Below are 17,566 nucleotides of genomic sequence, written 5' to 3' on the forward strand. Positions count from 1 at the left end.
TCATGTTCAGCCGGCTGTCAACCAGCACCCCCAGGTCCTTTTCCTCCGGGCAGCTTTCCAGTCACTCTTCCCCAAGCCTGTAGCGTTGCATGGGGTTGTTGTCGCCGAAGTGCAGGACCCGGCACTTGGCCTTGTTGAATCTGATACAGTTGGTCTTGGCCCATTGATCCAGCCTGTCCAGGTCCCTCTGCAGAGCCTTCCTACCCTCCAGCAGATCAACACTCCCGCCCAGCTTGGTGTCGTCTGCAAACTTACTGAGGGAGCACTCGATCCCCTCGTCCAGATCGTTGATAAAGATATTGAACAGGACCGGCCCCAGTACTGAGCCCTGGGGAACACCGCTCGTGACCAGCCGCCAACTGGATTTAACTCCGTTCACCACAACTCTCTGGGCTCGGCCGTCCAGCCAGTTTTTTACCCAGCGAAGAGTGTACCTGTCTAGGCCTCGGGGTGTCCTGCTCCCGCATGGACTCATCCACAGGTCACAGTCCCTTCGACTCGAGTTCACACTGGAGTTCCAGCCTGCCCAGTACGGCAGCACAGAAACAGCAGCGATGCCCTGGCCATCTGCCAGCCCAGGCGCATCGCCATTGCTGTTATCAAAATGTTCCCAGGCACAGCAGAGTCAGACGATAAGCAGTGCAGCAGTACAGCAAGCAGCGAAAGCAAAAAGCAGCCACTAACGAGCACTAGGCTCTAAAATACAGTGAAGCAAGCAAGCCCCATGGCAAGCACAGGAGCCTGCCAATTAATAGCTAAACAGCAATAACAGCTATAAATTTGATCTAGCACATTCCAATCAAACCTGTTGTTATCTCCAACCCTTCGAGCCCCACGTTGGGCGCCAAAAAGGACTGTCGTGGTTTAACCCCAGCCGGCAACTAAGCCCCACGCAGCTGCTCGCTCACTCCCCCCACAATGGGATGGGGGAGAGAATTGGAAGGGTAAAAGTAAGAAAACACGTGGCTTGAGATAAAGGCAGTTTAACAGGGAAAGGAAAAGCCGCGCACACAAGCAAAGCAAAACAAGGAATTCATTTGCTATTTCTCATGGGCAGGCAGGGGTTCAGCCATCTCCAGGAAAGCAGGGCTCCATCACGTGTAACGGTGACTTGGGAAGACAAACGCCATCACTCCGAACGTCCCCCACTTCCTTCTTCCCCCAGCTTTTTATTGCTGAGCATGACGTCATATGGCATGGAATATCCCTTGGGTCAGTTGGGGTCAGCTGTCCCGGCTGTGTCCCCTCCCAGCTTCTTGTGCACCCCCAGCCTCCTTGCTGGTAGAGTGGGGTTAGAAGCAGAAAAGGCCTTGAGTCTGTGTAAGCACTGCTCAGCAGTAACGAAAACATCCCGCGCTGACTGATAACCAAGTAGCGATCAGTACTTCCTGGATCATGCCTACCATTCATATACTGAGCATGACGTCACATGGTATGGAATACCCTGTTGCCCAGCTGGGCTGGCTGTCCTGGCTGTGCTCCGTCCTCCCAGTCTAGCTTGGTAGCAGAGGATAGTTGTCCTTGACAGGGTACTTAGCAACAACTGAAAACATCAGTGTGTTATCAACATTCTTCTCATACTAAATCCAAAACACAGCACTAGGAAGGAATTTAACCCTATCCCAGCCGAAACTAGGACACTACCCCACACAGTGAGTATGTTAGGGGTGGCCAAGAAGTTGGGAGGGGAGACAGCCTGGACAGATGACCCAAATTGACTAAAGGCATATTCCATGCCATATAACATCATGCTCAGCAATAAAAATGGAAGGGAGGAGGGCAGCCATTGCTCAGAGACTGGCTGGGCATTGGTCTACTTGTGGGAGGTGGTGAGTGACTGCCTTTGCATCACTTGTTTTGCTGGGGCTTTTTCTTCTTTTTTCCTTTGCTTATTAAACTATGTTTATATCAACCCACAAGTTTTCTCACTTTTGCTCTTCCTTTTCTCTCTCTTGTCCCACTGGGCAGGGGGAGTGAGCAAGCAGCTGAGTGGTGCTTAGCTGCTAGCTGGAGTCAACCCACCTGTGCTGGTTTTGGCTGGGATAGAGTTAATTTTCTCCATAGTAGCTAGTATGGGGCTATGTTTTGGATTTGTGCTGGAAACAGTGTTGATAACACAGGGATGTTTTAGCTGTTGCTGAGCAGTGCTTACACAGACTCAAGGCCTTTTCTGCTTCTCACCCCACCCCACCAGAGAGTAGGCTGGGGGTGCACAAGAAGCTGGGAGGGGACACAGCCGGGACAGCTGACCCCAACCGACCAAAGGGATATTCCATACCATATGACATCATGCTCAGCAATAAAAAGCTGGGGGAAGAAGAAGGAAGGGGGGACGTTCGGAGTGATGGCATCTGTCTTCCCAAGTCACCGTTACGCGTGATGGAGCCCTGCTTTCCTGGAGATGGATGAACACCTGCCTGCCGATGGGAAGCAGTGAATGAATTCCTTGTTTTGCTTTGCTTGCGTGCGCGGCTTTTGCTTTACCTTTTAAACTGTCTTTATCTCAACCCACGAGTTTTCTCACTTTTATCCTTCCCGTTCTCTCCCCCATCCTGCTGGTGGGGAGTGAGCGAGCGTCTGTGTGGTGCCTAGTTGCCGGCTGGGGTTAAACCACGACAACACAGAACAGAAAAGATAACTAATCTAAAGGAGTTTTGGTTTTACTGTTCTTTTACACAAATAGTCAAGACGACTGATATGCACACACAGACAAGACTCAGTTTGCTTGATTAGACAGAGTTGATGTTAGACAAAACTTAATATGCACTGTTTTTTAGGATAGCACTATAGATAGAATCTAAGAAGGATCCTCTTAGTCTTTTTCTCCCCAGTATATTGCAGATGTATGAAGTCCAGAGGCATAGAAGTTTGCCAACGATACTAAACTAGGAGGAGCGGTGGACTCCCTCAAGGGTAGAGAGGCCTTACAGAGAGATCTGGATAGACTAGAGAGCTGGGCAATCACCAACCGTATGAAATTTAACAAGAGCAAGTGCCGGATTCTCCACCTGGGACGGGGTAATCCTGGCTATACGTACAAATTGGGGGACAAGAGGCTGGAGAGCAGCCCCGCGGAAAGAGATCCGGGGGTTTGGGTTGATGGCGAGTTGAATATGAGTCAGCAGTGTGCCCTGGCAGCCAAAAGGGCCAACCGTGTCCTGGGGTGCATCAAGCACAGCATAGCTAGCCGGTCGAGGGAGGTGATTGTCCCACTCTGCACTGCACTGGTGCGGCCCCACCTCGAGTCCTGTGTGCAGTTTTGGGCGCCTCAATATAAGAAGGACATCAAACTATTGGAGTGTGTCCAGAGGAGGGCGACCAAGATGGTGGAAGGTCTTGAGGGCAAGACTTATGAGGAGCAGCTGAGGTCACTTGGTTTGTTCAGCGAAGAGAAGAGAAGGCTGAGGGGTGACCTCATCGCAGTCTACAACTTCCTCAAGAGGGGCAGCAGAGGGGGAGGTGCTGATCTCCTCTCTCTGGTGACCAGCGATAGGACACGAGGAAATGGAATGAAGCTGCGTCAGGGGAAGTTCGGATTGGACATTAGGAAAAGGTTCTTCACTGAGAGGGTGGTCAGTCACTGGAACAGGCTCCCCAGGGAAGTGGTCACAGCACCAAGCCTGTCAGAGTTCAAGGAGCATCTGGACGACACTGTTAGTCATATGGTTTAGTGTTAGGTAGTCCTGCGAGGAGCAGGGAGTTGGACTCGATGATCCTTATGGGTCCCTGCCAACTTGAGATATTCTGTGATTCGATGATTCTATGATATATTTAGTTGTATTCAGTGACAAGCAAAGCACATGCTGAAATTTTATGACAAATCAAATAGTGAAATAATCCTCATCATGTGAAAAAATGTTGTCTAAAAAAAACCCATGACATTATCTTTTGCTACTGCAATTAGAAACTGTGCAACTTAAAGAGAAGTAATCAAATCTTTCTGTATCTAATAATTTTATGAGTCAACCTGTGTGTTTCAGAATGACTAGCAACTAAGTTGGTTGAGGCAGCAGTACTTCAGAAATCATTAAATCATGCCCAAGTACTTCCCTCCTCCATCAATCAATCTTAAATCTTTCTTTTTTTTTGCAGAAGCAAAGACAGAAAAAATATTAGGTCAGGTAATGCAACCTACTTAGCATTAAACATGACTTGTCTGATATACTAGACCACACACGCCTACAGCAAGAATAATTTTCTTAGATCAAGAACAACACATACCTAATTAAAAATTCTGAATTGCTAATATGAATTAATAAATGAGCCTTCTGTACTTTTTGTACTTGACAATTACAGTTTTTAGATATGACAGTGCAACTCTATTACTTGACCTGTAATCTAACAACAGGGTTTTGATATTATCAAACCCCTTGACCTGACTCAGAAGCTAGAATTCAGTCACTGGCTTTATGACAGTCTTTATTGATGATGGAATTTTGATTCCTCTTGAGTCAGTGGCCAAACTCTACATGGGTCAGGATTTCACAGAGCATTTACTAAATGTTTATCTTCAACTACTATGAAATATGCTTTACTGTATTTTATAACCATTTGTCATGTGCTTTAATATGAACGTACAATACACTCATGAAATATTAAATATATAAACAATTTCAAAAGTATGCATTTGTCACGATGCAGATTATTTTATTAAACAAAAACCACATGACACAAAGGAACAGCATCAGTTTTGCTAGATATCAGACAAGTTCATCTCAACTGTGACAAAAATAATGCAACAGCTAGCTTTTCCTGTCACCTCAAAAGATTGAGAAAGAATGGGTTACAGAAATACCTGGTGAATGTATTTATAAAATAAACCAATTTATTTCTAAAATAAACATTCATCCTCTCTTATGCAGATTGATGTACATACAGAAGCATACCATGATCTCATTTATTTTATCAAACAAGACTTTATACAGTAACATTCACACAAGCACACAATTGTATCACACACAACATTCATTTGAGTATTTTCTCAGTTTTTTGAATTATGATAATAAATAGCAGACAGAACTAAGCAATAAGACCATGGAATAAAGAGTCTGGTCCTAAGAGTTTCCAGAGTAATTCAAGACTAATTTTTTTTTCCTGGTAACAAACAGGGAAAATGAAAGGATGATGAAGATAATATATGAAACATGGAATAGCATAAGCATTGCAGGGTATATGTGCATAGCTTTCTGGCTTAAGATCAGATCTTTTTAATACCATATAAATAACTCAAGTTATATAAATATTTGCTGAATATTTAAATGAGACGAGACATGAATAATATGTTTAAGTTGTGTAAGTCAGTTTTTCTGTGTTCTGAAGAAATAGTTTGATCAAAACTCTTTAAGAAGTCACCGAGAAGAAATTAAAAAACCTGCTCAAGCAGTAGTTTGAACCTGAGTAGTGGACAAAGTAGTATTTATATTTAAATAAAACATTTTTGAGTGCCTTTTGAGTGTTAAATTTATTTTGCACTATTATTACAGAGGATGTTTAGGTAAAATGCCTTATCACTGATGATATTTTGGAAAATGTGTTTTGAAACTAACTCCATCCCTAAAGTCCTTGCAAAGAGCTCTGCAGCATTTTTTAATTGTAATGCTTTGAGTCCTTTAAGATATATTCACTATCTTGTTCTTTGTTGACAAGCTAACAGTAGTACTTTTTAGCTATGCTTGATATGCCACTGTTGGTATTCCCTATGGGTATTAGTGCTTTCAAATGTGCTTCCATAGCTGGAGTCAGGTGTGGACTCATGCAGCTGTATTAATAGGTGTGCAGTGTTGCAGTGCATCCGCCTATTGGAGCATAAGCCTTGATGCTAACTTCTGGAAGCTTAAATTTTTTTTGCTGCCAAGACCCCATTTGTGGGGGTTTTTTGTTTGTTTTTGTTTTCCTTCTTCCCCATCTTAAAACCTGACCACGGCCTTTTGGAGTCTTCTGTTTGTTTACTGTTTTGCTGCTTTGGGTATGCACTGCAGCATTCCATCTTGGCATTATGACAGTGGTTTACAGTCTACATCTCCTGACTTGCCTGCTTATAAAATGTCAACAAAGTTAATTTGTAAACTAAATTTGTTTATGCCTTCAAAAGGCAACTGAGATTCTAGTAGTTCTAGTAATCCCTACTTACAGAACTGAGAAAATATAATTTGGGGACCTGGGACACAAAAAAGCAAAATCTAAGATAACTTATTCTGAAGTGAATATGTACTATACAGAAATACATTCATAATTGGTAAGAGCAAAATAGCCAATCTGAATTGTGTCCTACACATGGTAGAATTTCAGTCTTTTTGATGCTTGGATCTTTTAAATTTTGATTTAGAAATAAGAAGTGCTCAGCCAGAGGTTTTCCCAGAAGTGGTTTGCATATTTTCCCTTGTTTTAATTATGAAAAAATACAATACCATATCAGTTTTTCCACCAAACATCAACCATCAGTATGGAATCAAATACTTTCATCCCTGTTGTCCAGTTGTCCTGGTTTCGGCTGGGATAGAGTTAAATTTCTTCCTAGTGCTGTGTTTTGGATTTAGTATGAGAAGAATGTTGATAACACACTGATGTTTTCAGTTGTTGCTAAGTACCCTGCTAGTCAGGGATATTCAGCTTCCATGCTCTGCCAAGTGCAGGAGAGGCTGGGAGGGAGCATAGCCGGGACAGCTGGCCCAGCTGGCCAACGGGGTATTCCATACCATGTGTCGTCATGCTCAGTATATGAATGGTAGGCATGTTCCAGGAAGTAGCGATCGCTACTTGGTTATCGGTCAGCACGGGTGGTGAGCAATTGCTTTGTGCATCACTCATTTTGTATATTCTATCATTATTATTATCATTATTTTCCCTTTTCTGTTCTATTAAACTGTCTTTATCTCAACCCACGAGTTTTTCTCACTCTTACCCTTCTGATTCTCTCCCCGTCCCACTGGGTGTGTGGGGGAGTGAGCGAGCGGCTGTGTGGTGTTTAGTTGCTGGCTGGGGTTAAACCATGACAGTCCTTTTTTGGTGCCCAACATGGGGCACAAAGGGTTGAGATAACGACAGATCTGACCAAAGCGTGTTAAGGCAAAATGGGTTATAAGCATTCATTATATTGGTTTAATAGTCGCTGGTCACAATGTTGATGTATTGGCTCTCAAAGTTGTGGGGCTGGCTCTCAATGTTGGGGTATGTAATACCTTACTTGCAGTATGTGTTCCCTGTTGTGCTGTTTATCACTGCTCGGAGCTGGGGCAAGGTTATCATTTTGCTGCACTGTGTAACACAGTTTTATGAGATGATAAAATCATTGGTTGTGAGTCTAAGCTGGTATCTGTACTCAGCATTGCCATCATCTCTGTACCTCGGGAACCACCTCTTAGAAACTATTAGTAATTACACTTTTTTCTCCTTGGAGAATGAATCCAGGGGGGAGACAGGATGGGACACATTCCCCCACTCCTTCATCTTCCCTTTCACATCTCCAGAAACTCCTTTTTCTTCTATCCTCTTCATGAAGCCCTCCACCACAGTTCCTGAGAATTTTGAATATCCTTGGGATGTTCAAACAAGCATGTTCCTATTGCTATGTCTCCTGAATGTGGTTCAGGTCTTGTTTAGGGTTAAACAACTATATAGGAATATTGTCCAGAGATCAACCCCGGCAACAGACACGGTGGCTACTCCAACCCCCGCGACAGGCACTGCGGCTGAACCAGAGAACCAACCTTTTCCGGTATCAGTCGCCCCTGTACAGAAGAAGAAATACACAAGAAAATCAGCTCGTTTAGTAAGGGATGAAGATGAACCAGGGCCATCACGAGAACAGGAGGAGGAAGAGGCAGAACCCGTAAATGAGATGGTAACCACCCGATCCCTATCCCTGAGTGAGCTGCGAGATATGCGAACAGATTTCAGCCGTTGTCCAGGCAAGCACATTGTCACCTGGCTGCTCTGATGCTGGGATAACAGGGCCAGTAGCCTGGAATTAGAGGGTAGGGAAACCAATCAGCTGGGATCCCTTTCTAGGGAAGGGGGCATTGACAAAGCGATTGGATAAGGGACACAGGTCCTCAGCCTCTGGAGGCGACTACTGTCAGGCGTGAAGGAAAGGTATCCCTTCAAGGAAGATGTTATATATCGCCCAGGCAAGTGGACCACCATGGAGAGAGGTATCCAGTACCTGAGGGAATTAGCCATGCTGGAGGTGATTTATGATGACCTGAACAACGAGCAGTTATCCAAAGACCCAGATGAAGTCAAATGCAAAGTTGGTACGGAGGGCACCAGCGTCGCATGCAAACTCGTTGGCAATAATGACCTGGAAAGATGGAGACGAATAAACGGTGGATGAATTGTCTGGCCAACTCTGGCAATACGAAGAAAGTCTCTCTTCCTCCCTACGGGCCTGCGTCTCTGCTGTGGAGAAACTGTCCCGGGAGGTCCAGCAACTCAAAGAGGATATGTCCTATTCTCCACCTGTACGGACCAGTATCTCAGCCATTAGGAGCAAGCGTCCCTCTGCTCAAGAGAGAAGATGTCGTGGGTACACACCCCGGGGCACCCTGTGGTTTTACCTGCGTGACCACGGAGAGGACATGAGGAAGTGGGATGGAAAATCTACCTCAACCCTAGAGGCACGGGTACGTGAGTTGCAAGGAAAAACAATGACACAAGGGGGTTCTTGCAGAAAAACTGCTGCTCCAGTCTCCAGTGAGCAGTTCCTCAGACAGAGTAGAAGGGCTGACTTTACTCCCAATCTTAAAAAAGGGAATTTTGATTCATATCTACAAGAAGTGAGTAACGAGTACTATGACCACTGGCCAGGTGGAGGAAAGGGACAACCGGGTTTACTGGACTGTGTGGATTCGATGGCCTGGCACATCAGACCCACAGGAGTATAAGGCTCTCGTAGACACCGGTGCACAGTGTACCCTGATGCCATCAAGCTCTAAAGGGGCAGAACCCATCTGTATTTCTGGAGTGACAGGGGGATCCCAAGAGTTAACTGTATTGGAGGCCGAAGTGAGCCTAACCGGGCATGAGTGGCAGAAGCACCCCATTGTGACTGGCCCAGAGGCTCCGGGCATCCTTGGCATAGACTACCGCAGGAGAGGGTATTTCAAGGACCCAAAAGGGTACTGGTGGGCTTTTGGTATAGCTGCCCTGGAGACGGAGGAAATTAAACAGCTGTCCACCTTGCCCGGTCTCTCGGAGGACCCTTCTGTTGTGGGGTTGCTGAGGGTCGAGGAACAACAGGTACCAATCGCTACCACAACGGTGCACCGGCGGCAATATCGCACCAACAGAGACTGCCTGATCCCCATCCATGAGCTGATTCATCGACTGGAGAGCCAAGGAGTGATCAGCAAGACTCGCTCACCCTTCAACAGTCCCATATGGCCAGTGCGAAAGTCCAATGGAGAGTGGAGACTAACAGTAGACTATCGTGGCCTGAACACAGTCACGCCGCCACTGAGTGCTGCCGTGCCGGACATGCTAGAACTCCAATACGAACTGGAGTCAAAAGCAGCCAAGTGGCACGCCACAAGTGACATCGCTAATGCGTTCTTCTCAATCCCTTTGGCGGCAGAGTGCAGGCCACAGTTTGCTTTCACTTGGAGGGGCGTCCAGTACACCTGGAACTGACTGCCCCAGGGGTGGAAACACAGCCCTACCATTTGCCATGGACTGATCCACACCACACTGGAACAGGGTGAGGCTCCAGAACACCTGCAATACATTGATGACATCATCGTGTGGGTAACACAGCAGAAGTAGTTTTTGAGAAAGGGAAGAAAATAATTCTAATCCTTCTGAAGGCCGGCTTTGCCATAAAAGGTCAAGGGACCTGCAATGGAGATCCAGTTTTTAGGAATAAATTGGCAAGATGGACGTCGTCAGATCCCAATGGATGCGATCAACAAAATAACAGCCATGTCCCCACCAACTAGCAAAAAGGAAACACAAGCTTTCTTAGGCGTTGTGGGCTTTTGGAGAATGCATATTCCAGATTACAGCCTGATTGTAAGCCCCCTCTATCACGTGACCCGGAAGAAGAACGGTTTCAAATGGGGCCCTGAGCAACAACAAGCCTTTGAACAAATGAAACGGGAGATAGTTCAGGCAGTAGCCCTTGGGCCAGTCTGGGCAGGACAAGATGTAAGGAATTTGCTCTACACCGCAGCCGGGGAGAATGGCCCTACCTGGAGCCTCTGGCAGAAAGCCCCAGGGGAGACTCGAGGTCGACCCTTAGGGTTCTGGAGTCGGGGATACAGAGGATCCGAGGCCCGCTACACTCCAACTGAGAAGGAGATATTGGCAGCATATGAAGGGGTTCGAGCTGCTTCGGAAGTGGTTGGTACTGAAGCACAGCTCCTCCTGGCACCCCGACTGCCGGTGCTGGGCTGGGTGTTCAAAGGGAGGGTCCCCTCTACACATCATGCAACCGATGCTACGTGGAGTAAGTGGGTCGCACTGATCACACAACGGGCCCGAATAGGAAACCCCAGTCGCCCAGGAATCTTGGAGGTGATCACGAACTGGCCAGAAGGCAAAGATTTTGGAATATCCCCAGAGGAGGTGACGCGTGCTGAAGAGGCCCCACTGTATAACAAACTACCAGAAAATGAGAAGCAATATGCCCTGTTCACTGATGGGTCCTGTCGCCTTGTGGGAAAGCATCGGAGGTGGAAAGCTGCTGTACGGAGTTCTATACGCCAAGTTGCAGAAACTGCTGAAGGAGAAGGTGAGTCGAGCCAGTTTGCAGAGGTGAAAGCCATCCAGCTGGCCTTGGACATTGCTGAACGAGAAAAATGGCCAGTGCTTTATCTCTATACTGACTCATGGATGGTGGCAAATGCCCTGTGGGGGTGGTTGCAGCAGTGGAAGCAGAACAACTGGCAGCGCAGAGGTAAACCCATCTGGGCTGCCGCATTGTGGCAAGATATTGCTGCCCGGGTAGAGAAGCTGGCTGTAAAAGTACATCACGTAGATGCTCACGTACCCAAGAGTCGGGCCACTGAAGAACACCAAAACAACCAGCAGGTGGACCAGGCTGCTAAGATTGAAGTGGCTCAGGTGGATCTGGACTGGCAACATAAGGGTGAATTATTTATAGCTCGGTGGGCCCATGATGCCTCAGGCCATCAAGGAAGAGATGCAACATATAGATGGGCTCGTGATCGAGGGGTGGACTTAACCATGGACGCTATTGCACAGGTTATCCATGAATGTGAAACGTGCGCTGCAATCAAACAAGCCAAGCGAGTAAAGCCTCTTTGGTATGGAGGACGATGGCTGAAATACAAATATGGGGAGGCCTGGCAGATTGATTATATCACACTCCCACAAACCCGGCACGGCAAACGCTATGTGCTCACCATGGTGGAAGCAACCACCGGCTGGCTGGAAACATACCCTGTGCCTCATGCCACTGCCCGGAACACCATCCTGGGCCTTGAAAAGCAAGTCCTATGGCGACATGGCACCCCAGAAAGAATTGAGTCAGACAACGGGACTCATTTCCGAAACACCCTCATAGACACCTGGGCCAAAGAGCATGGCATGGAGTGGGTCTATCACATCCCCTACCATGCACCAGCCTCCGGGAAAATCGAACGATACAACGGGCTGTTAAAGACAACACTGAGGGCACTGGGTGGTGGGACATTCAAGCATTGGGACACACATTTAGCAAAAGCCACCTGGTTAGTCAACACTAGGGGGTCTGTTAATCGAGCTGGCCCTGCCCAATCAAGACTTTTACGTACTGTAGATGGAGATAAAGTCCCTGTCGTGCACATAAGAAATATGCTGGGGAAGACAGTCTGGGTTACTCCTGCCTCTGGCAAGGGAAAACCCATCCATGGGATTGCTTTTGCTCAAGGACCTGGGTGCACTTGGTGGGTGATGCGAAAGGATGGGCAAGTCCGGTGTGTACCTCAAGGGGATTTGATTTTGGGTGAAAATAGCCAATGAACTGAATTTTATAATGTCAATTTATTATCATTATTCTCCCTTTTCTGTTCTGTTAAACTGTCTTTATCTCAACCCACGAGTTTTTCTCACTCTTACCCTTCCGATTCTCTCCCCGTCCCACTGGGGGGGCGGGGGGAGTGAGTGAGCGGCTGCGTGGTATTTGGCTGTCTGCCAGGTTAAACCACGACAGCTCGTTATCGAGGGGTGGACTTAACCATGGACACTATTGCACAGGTTATCCATGAATGTGAAACGTGCGCTGCAATCAAGCAAGCCAAGCGAGTAAAGCCTCTTTGGTATGGAGGACGATGGTTGAAATATAAATATGGGGAGGCCTGGCAGACTGATTATATCACACTCCCACAAACCCGCCACGGCAAGCGCTTATTGCTCACCATGGTGAGGATATGTCCTGTTCTCCACCTGTACGGACCAGTATCTCAGCCATTAGGAGTCAGCGTCCCTCCTGCCCTGAACGACTGTTATGACAGATGGAGCCTAAAGTCATGGACTAAATGAGCTCAATGGACGTTTTAGAGGGATGGCCCATAGACTAAGGGAATGATATTTGTGTGTATATATCAAAAGACAAGAAAGATTGTGGTGATTAATTGGAATGTATTGGAAAATGGGAGACCTAGGCATGATGTAGATGGTATAGAATAAGGGGTGGATACTGTCCTGGTTTCGGCTGGGAGAGAGTTAACTTTCTTCCTAGTGCTGTGTTTTGGATTTAGTATGAGAAGAATGTTGATAACACACTGATGTTTTTATTTGTTGCTAAGTACCCGTCTAGTCAAGGACTTTTCAGCTTCCCATGCTCTGCCAGGTGCACAAGAGGCTGGTAGGTAGCATAGCCGGGACAGCTGGCCCAGCTGGGCAACGGGGTATTCCATACCATATGACATCATGCTCAGTATATAAATAAGAGGCGTGTTCCAGGAAGTAGCGGTCGCTGTTTTGGGCATTGTTCGGCGAGTGGTGAGCAATTGCATTGTGCATCACTCATTTTGTATATTCTATCATTATTATTGTTATTATTTTCCCTTCCTTTTCTGTTTTATTGAACTGTCTTTATCTCAGTCCACGAATTTTACTTTTTTTTCCGATTCTCCCCCCCATCCCGCTGCAGTGGGTGGGTAGTGAGCGAGCAGCTGTGTGTTGTTTGACTGCCTGGCGGGTTAAACCACAACACTTCAGAAAAAGCTTAGTGTTTTCTCACATATGCATTGGCAAGACATTCAGAAGTACAGGCTCCAGGTTTTGTGAGGCAGTGGCATTGGACAGGTAATGAATCTACTGTTGACTCCATGCTGGACATCCAAATTGACACCTCCTGGTGTCAGCAGCTTGATCACAGTCTCTGCCAGTGCTGAAGCTGCCCTTAGCACCACAACAGGTCTCAGCACTACCATAGTTTTGGCACCATAATGTTGCAGCCAGAACAGCCATTGGATTCCACTCTTCATGGAGGCCATGAGGATTTACACCGAGGGCATGCTTCCTAGCCTGACTAAAGTCAAGGTCTGCTTTCCTCATTTCTAACACCACCAGTTGTTCTGTCAGAGAAGGAAATTTGATTTTATTGAAGTAGAATTAATGTGATCTCTTCTTAAGAAGCAGAGCCAATATTATGTTCTTGGCTTGTCTGATCCTAAAAAGTGAACATTCGTGGTGATAGAGATTATTTCTGAGTGGACTGTAAATCCCCGGACCATTTCTTTTTCCCTTTTCAAAAGACATGTACTAGACTTTCTTCAGTCCTTCCAGGTTCAGAATATACTTTGTCTTGTTTCTTAGTGGTGTTGAGGGAATATCATCAAGTCCTCTCAACTGTAGTACAGCTGTCTTACTATAAGTATTCTTTAACCTGTTGTTTCCTATTACTGTGTGTATTGCTGTTGATGCATTTAAATAATAATGCTGTCTTTTCCTGTTTTGTGAAGGTGGGAATGAAGTAGGCATTAAGACTTCATACTTGACATTCTTTCCTTTATGCTCTTTTTCCATTTAATAGTAGAACTCTAGCTCTTTGGTGGTATAAAATGTGTTCTTGCTGCCTTATTAATGTCCTTGCTAACTGAAACTCATTTTGGACTTCAGTCTTTCTCATTTTGTCACTACATGCTTCTGGTGTTCCTAAATACTGTTATGTCTTTGTTTTCTTTTTTGTTGTTGCACTTTTTTCTTCTATCGCTGAGGAATTTGTGATGCAGCCAAAATAACCTCATATTATTTCTTATCTTTCTTCCATGTGATATTTGCCATTGAGTTGTTTAGTAGTTTTTTTTTTTAAATATAGTCTGAATCATTTAAGATGTCTTGCACTCTTTTCTTCTGGTTATTTATTTATTCAAGAAATTATTTCCACCAATTCCCTGAATTCGTTTGACAAATTCAAACAGGCTAACAGTTGTCTGTTAGCCTTATTCTGATTCTTTCAGGACTTCCTCTCTCTAGAAGGGAATGCTATCATTTCATAATCATTCACACAAATTACTTTCCACCATTACTTTTTAGATAGATACTCAGGGAAATCATCCCATATGATTCCCATAAGATTGATGACGTGAACTCATTCTTGCTTGTCTCTTCCTCCTTTTTTCTCCCTCTCCCTTTTGAGACTGACTCCATTTCATGATTCTTTCGTGGCTCCTGGCAGTTTACTGTTTTATTCTTTTATGATAATGACCATTATTTCAGCTTGCCATTGAGATAATCTGCCAGCCAGGAGTGTTAATAAGAGTCATTCTTTGTCTATCTGGTTCTAAAAGGAAACTTTGTGATGAAATTCAGGAAGTAGTTTTCTAATATATTGCCGAGATGCAATTTCATCTAAACCAGTCAGTAAACTTAGAAGTGTTCTTTCCAAAACTTTGTGCTTCTTAGTAGAGGAGAATCTGTGTTTTAGAAATCTCTACAGCTGTATGCTGCTATCTGAACCCAAATTCTTCAGCTCTTTCCTATTTATTTGTTACCGCATGGGTATGCTAAAAAGCCAGGCATGATCAACTCAGAAGCTTTCCAAATAGATGACTCTCTGGATTTCCACCTGTCACCAGTTGGCTGCCATATAAGTCTGTAGGTACACTGATCTCAAGCTGCTTCAGTAATATGCCAGTTTTTGATACTTAAAAAGAACTCTTTAGAGCATCTAACCAACTACCAAAGAAGAACATTTTTGACATGTCAGCTGGAGCAGGCAGTGAGTGGGAAAGTACAATACAGTCTTTAGTTGACTAATTATCTGTGACTTCTCATGCTGTTGTACAAGAAGTATGCTGCTTGCTAGTTGCCTACAGCGGGATTAGCCATGATATGGTCTAAAAGAAGAAAAAAACCCAATTATTTGCCCAACATTAACTATGACTCTTAAAAAGGAGATAGGCAGTGACTCCTACAGCCCTGCCTGTATTCCCATCCAGAGTCCTTGTCTTCCAGTTCTTCACTCCACATTGTGACAACTTAGATATTAGTCTCCTGCTGTCTCACTGTACAGCTTTGAAGAGGGGAGTTGAGGTTTCAGTGGCAGTGATTTCTGGTAATCCTAATTGTTGTGGAACCACCATGTTTATTAAAGATATTAAACCTATACTTTCTGAGAAGAGCTAAGAAAACTGGCAAAAACATGGATCCTTCTAGTAGCCAGATATTCAGAAATACTGTTTTCCTCATATGAATGAAATAATGTTATATATTACTTGCCTTGTGTAGTAAGTGGAGCTGATTCACGTTGCAACTTCCAGTTGGCACTGATTTGAGATTAATCTAATTCATTCTTGGAGAACTGTCTGTATGCATTCATGCTTCCTCCTTTTTCTCTGCCTTTTCCTGGTACTGCTGAAAACAGAGAATACTTTCTCCTGAAAGGATAGTATCATGCTGTTAGCTCTACTTACTGCTGGGGCAGGATGCATTTCATTAAACTCTTTAACCATAGTAAATTACATAGTAGGGAAAAATAGCATTTAAAAATTTGTTATTATCCCATTTGAAAGAAGCAGGGAAGACCAAAGTTATCACCTTTATTACCAGGAAGAGCTGGACCCCCCTGTATTTATAAAGGTGTTGAATTTTCTCAACTTTCTTTTTAAAACGTGTTTTGTTGTTTAACATTTTTAGCTGACATTTAACAAATTTTATAGTTATGATAAGTTGAATAGTTTATATGGTTAACTGGAACATGGATAAAGGAAGAATGATTGCCAAAGGAACTACTTAAACGTTACCTTAAGAATACATTTGTTCTCATAAAATGACAATTCTGAGATTCTAGCCACAAGGAAGAATTAAAGGCATTTTGTGGCTGCTCTGGCATTTGTCTGACACTCAACAGGCTGATTCTGCTCACTGATCAAGCAGAAAACTCTTTACTTTTTTTGTTGGGTTAGTTTTCTAACCACTTTAGCTGGGAATGGGAGAAGAAATGAGGGAGTAGTGGGAAGAGGAGGCTTGGTCCTCAGTGTCAGTGAGTGATTGGATTAACTCAGCCTTCTTTCCTGATCTTACAGGAAGGAATAGGCCTAATTCAGTGTAAATAGCATGCCCTCACAGAGGAAAAGCATAAAGGTCAAAGACCACATCAGCAGCAGACTGGCTTAGTGTTGGACAGCCCTGAGAATTATGAGATAAAGGCATTTTATTATGTATGCATGGTCTCAGCAAGTCACCTGAGCACCCAAAGACCTTGACTTGCTTCCTCTGGTACAGCAAAGTAATCCTTGATGACAAAAGATTTCCAACAGTAATAGTTTGGCTAGTCTAGAATAAGCCTCAGCTTCCTGCCCCTTTGGGCCCAAGAGAGAAGGAAGAGGACAGTCTTTCAGCCAGTACAGAGACTAAAGAACTATTTGTAATGTGACTTCAGGAATGATATATCTAAACGATTTAGCTTTCTAGACTGGTGACATTAGATTGGGGAAGGCAAGAAGGTGGGAGAGGAAGCTGCAGAAATACATAATGTGTTAAGCAGAGGTAGTGGCAACTGAATAAACTGAAAGAACAGGACAGTTGAAAGCTACATAAGAAACACTCTGAAAATGCAAAGTCAACTAGAATTAATTTTGGCACGTTTCACTTTTCATTTGCATCTATCATTTGCAAATGAAATTAAAGGTAGTCCTATTTCTGACAATTGCAACTGTTGATGCACTTGATGTTTAACAATTTTCACATAGCTATATTGTAGGAATAATGATGGGGCTGTAATGGCCTAAGAGAACAAGGTTTGTAGGAAGATATACTATATTTTGTTACACCAGCAAATATAGCTGGAAAAAGCAGACAAACTTCCAGGCATATAAGCCATACTTCTCTTTTAACCATGGACTAGGAAGTCTGTGAAATTCTACTGGTAAAATTTTGAGGAATATATGTGCAAAACATAGTTGTGAAACCTTAGAGGTCATCAAGAAAATCAACCTTTTGATGAAGCATTTAGAATTTGGGAATCAATGAAAATTATCCCATTCAGAATAAAGTATACAGAAAGAATGTTTTAATATTGCAGTATTTTGGATCTGTAGTAATTTCTACAAGCTGAGACCTGAGACAAAAATTAATTTGAAACTTGGTCAGAATCAAATGAAAATAACATGTGGAGCAATGT

General features: G+C 44.4%; 1 protein-coding gene across 2 annotated transcripts in view; it reads left to right on the forward strand.

Annotated features, from left to right (window-relative positions):
- LOC142074857 (single-stranded DNA-binding protein 2-like) overlaps positions 1 to 17,566 on the forward strand; it is a 271,522-nt gene that overhangs the window by 45,180 nt on the left and 208,776 nt on the right. The window lies entirely within an intron of this gene.

Source organism: Calonectris borealis, chromosome W (assembly GCF_964195595.1).
Source record: "Calonectris borealis chromosome W, bCalBor7.hap1.2, whole genome shotgun sequence".
Lineage (NCBI taxonomy): Eukaryota > Metazoa > Chordata > Aves > Procellariiformes > Procellariidae > Calonectris > Calonectris borealis.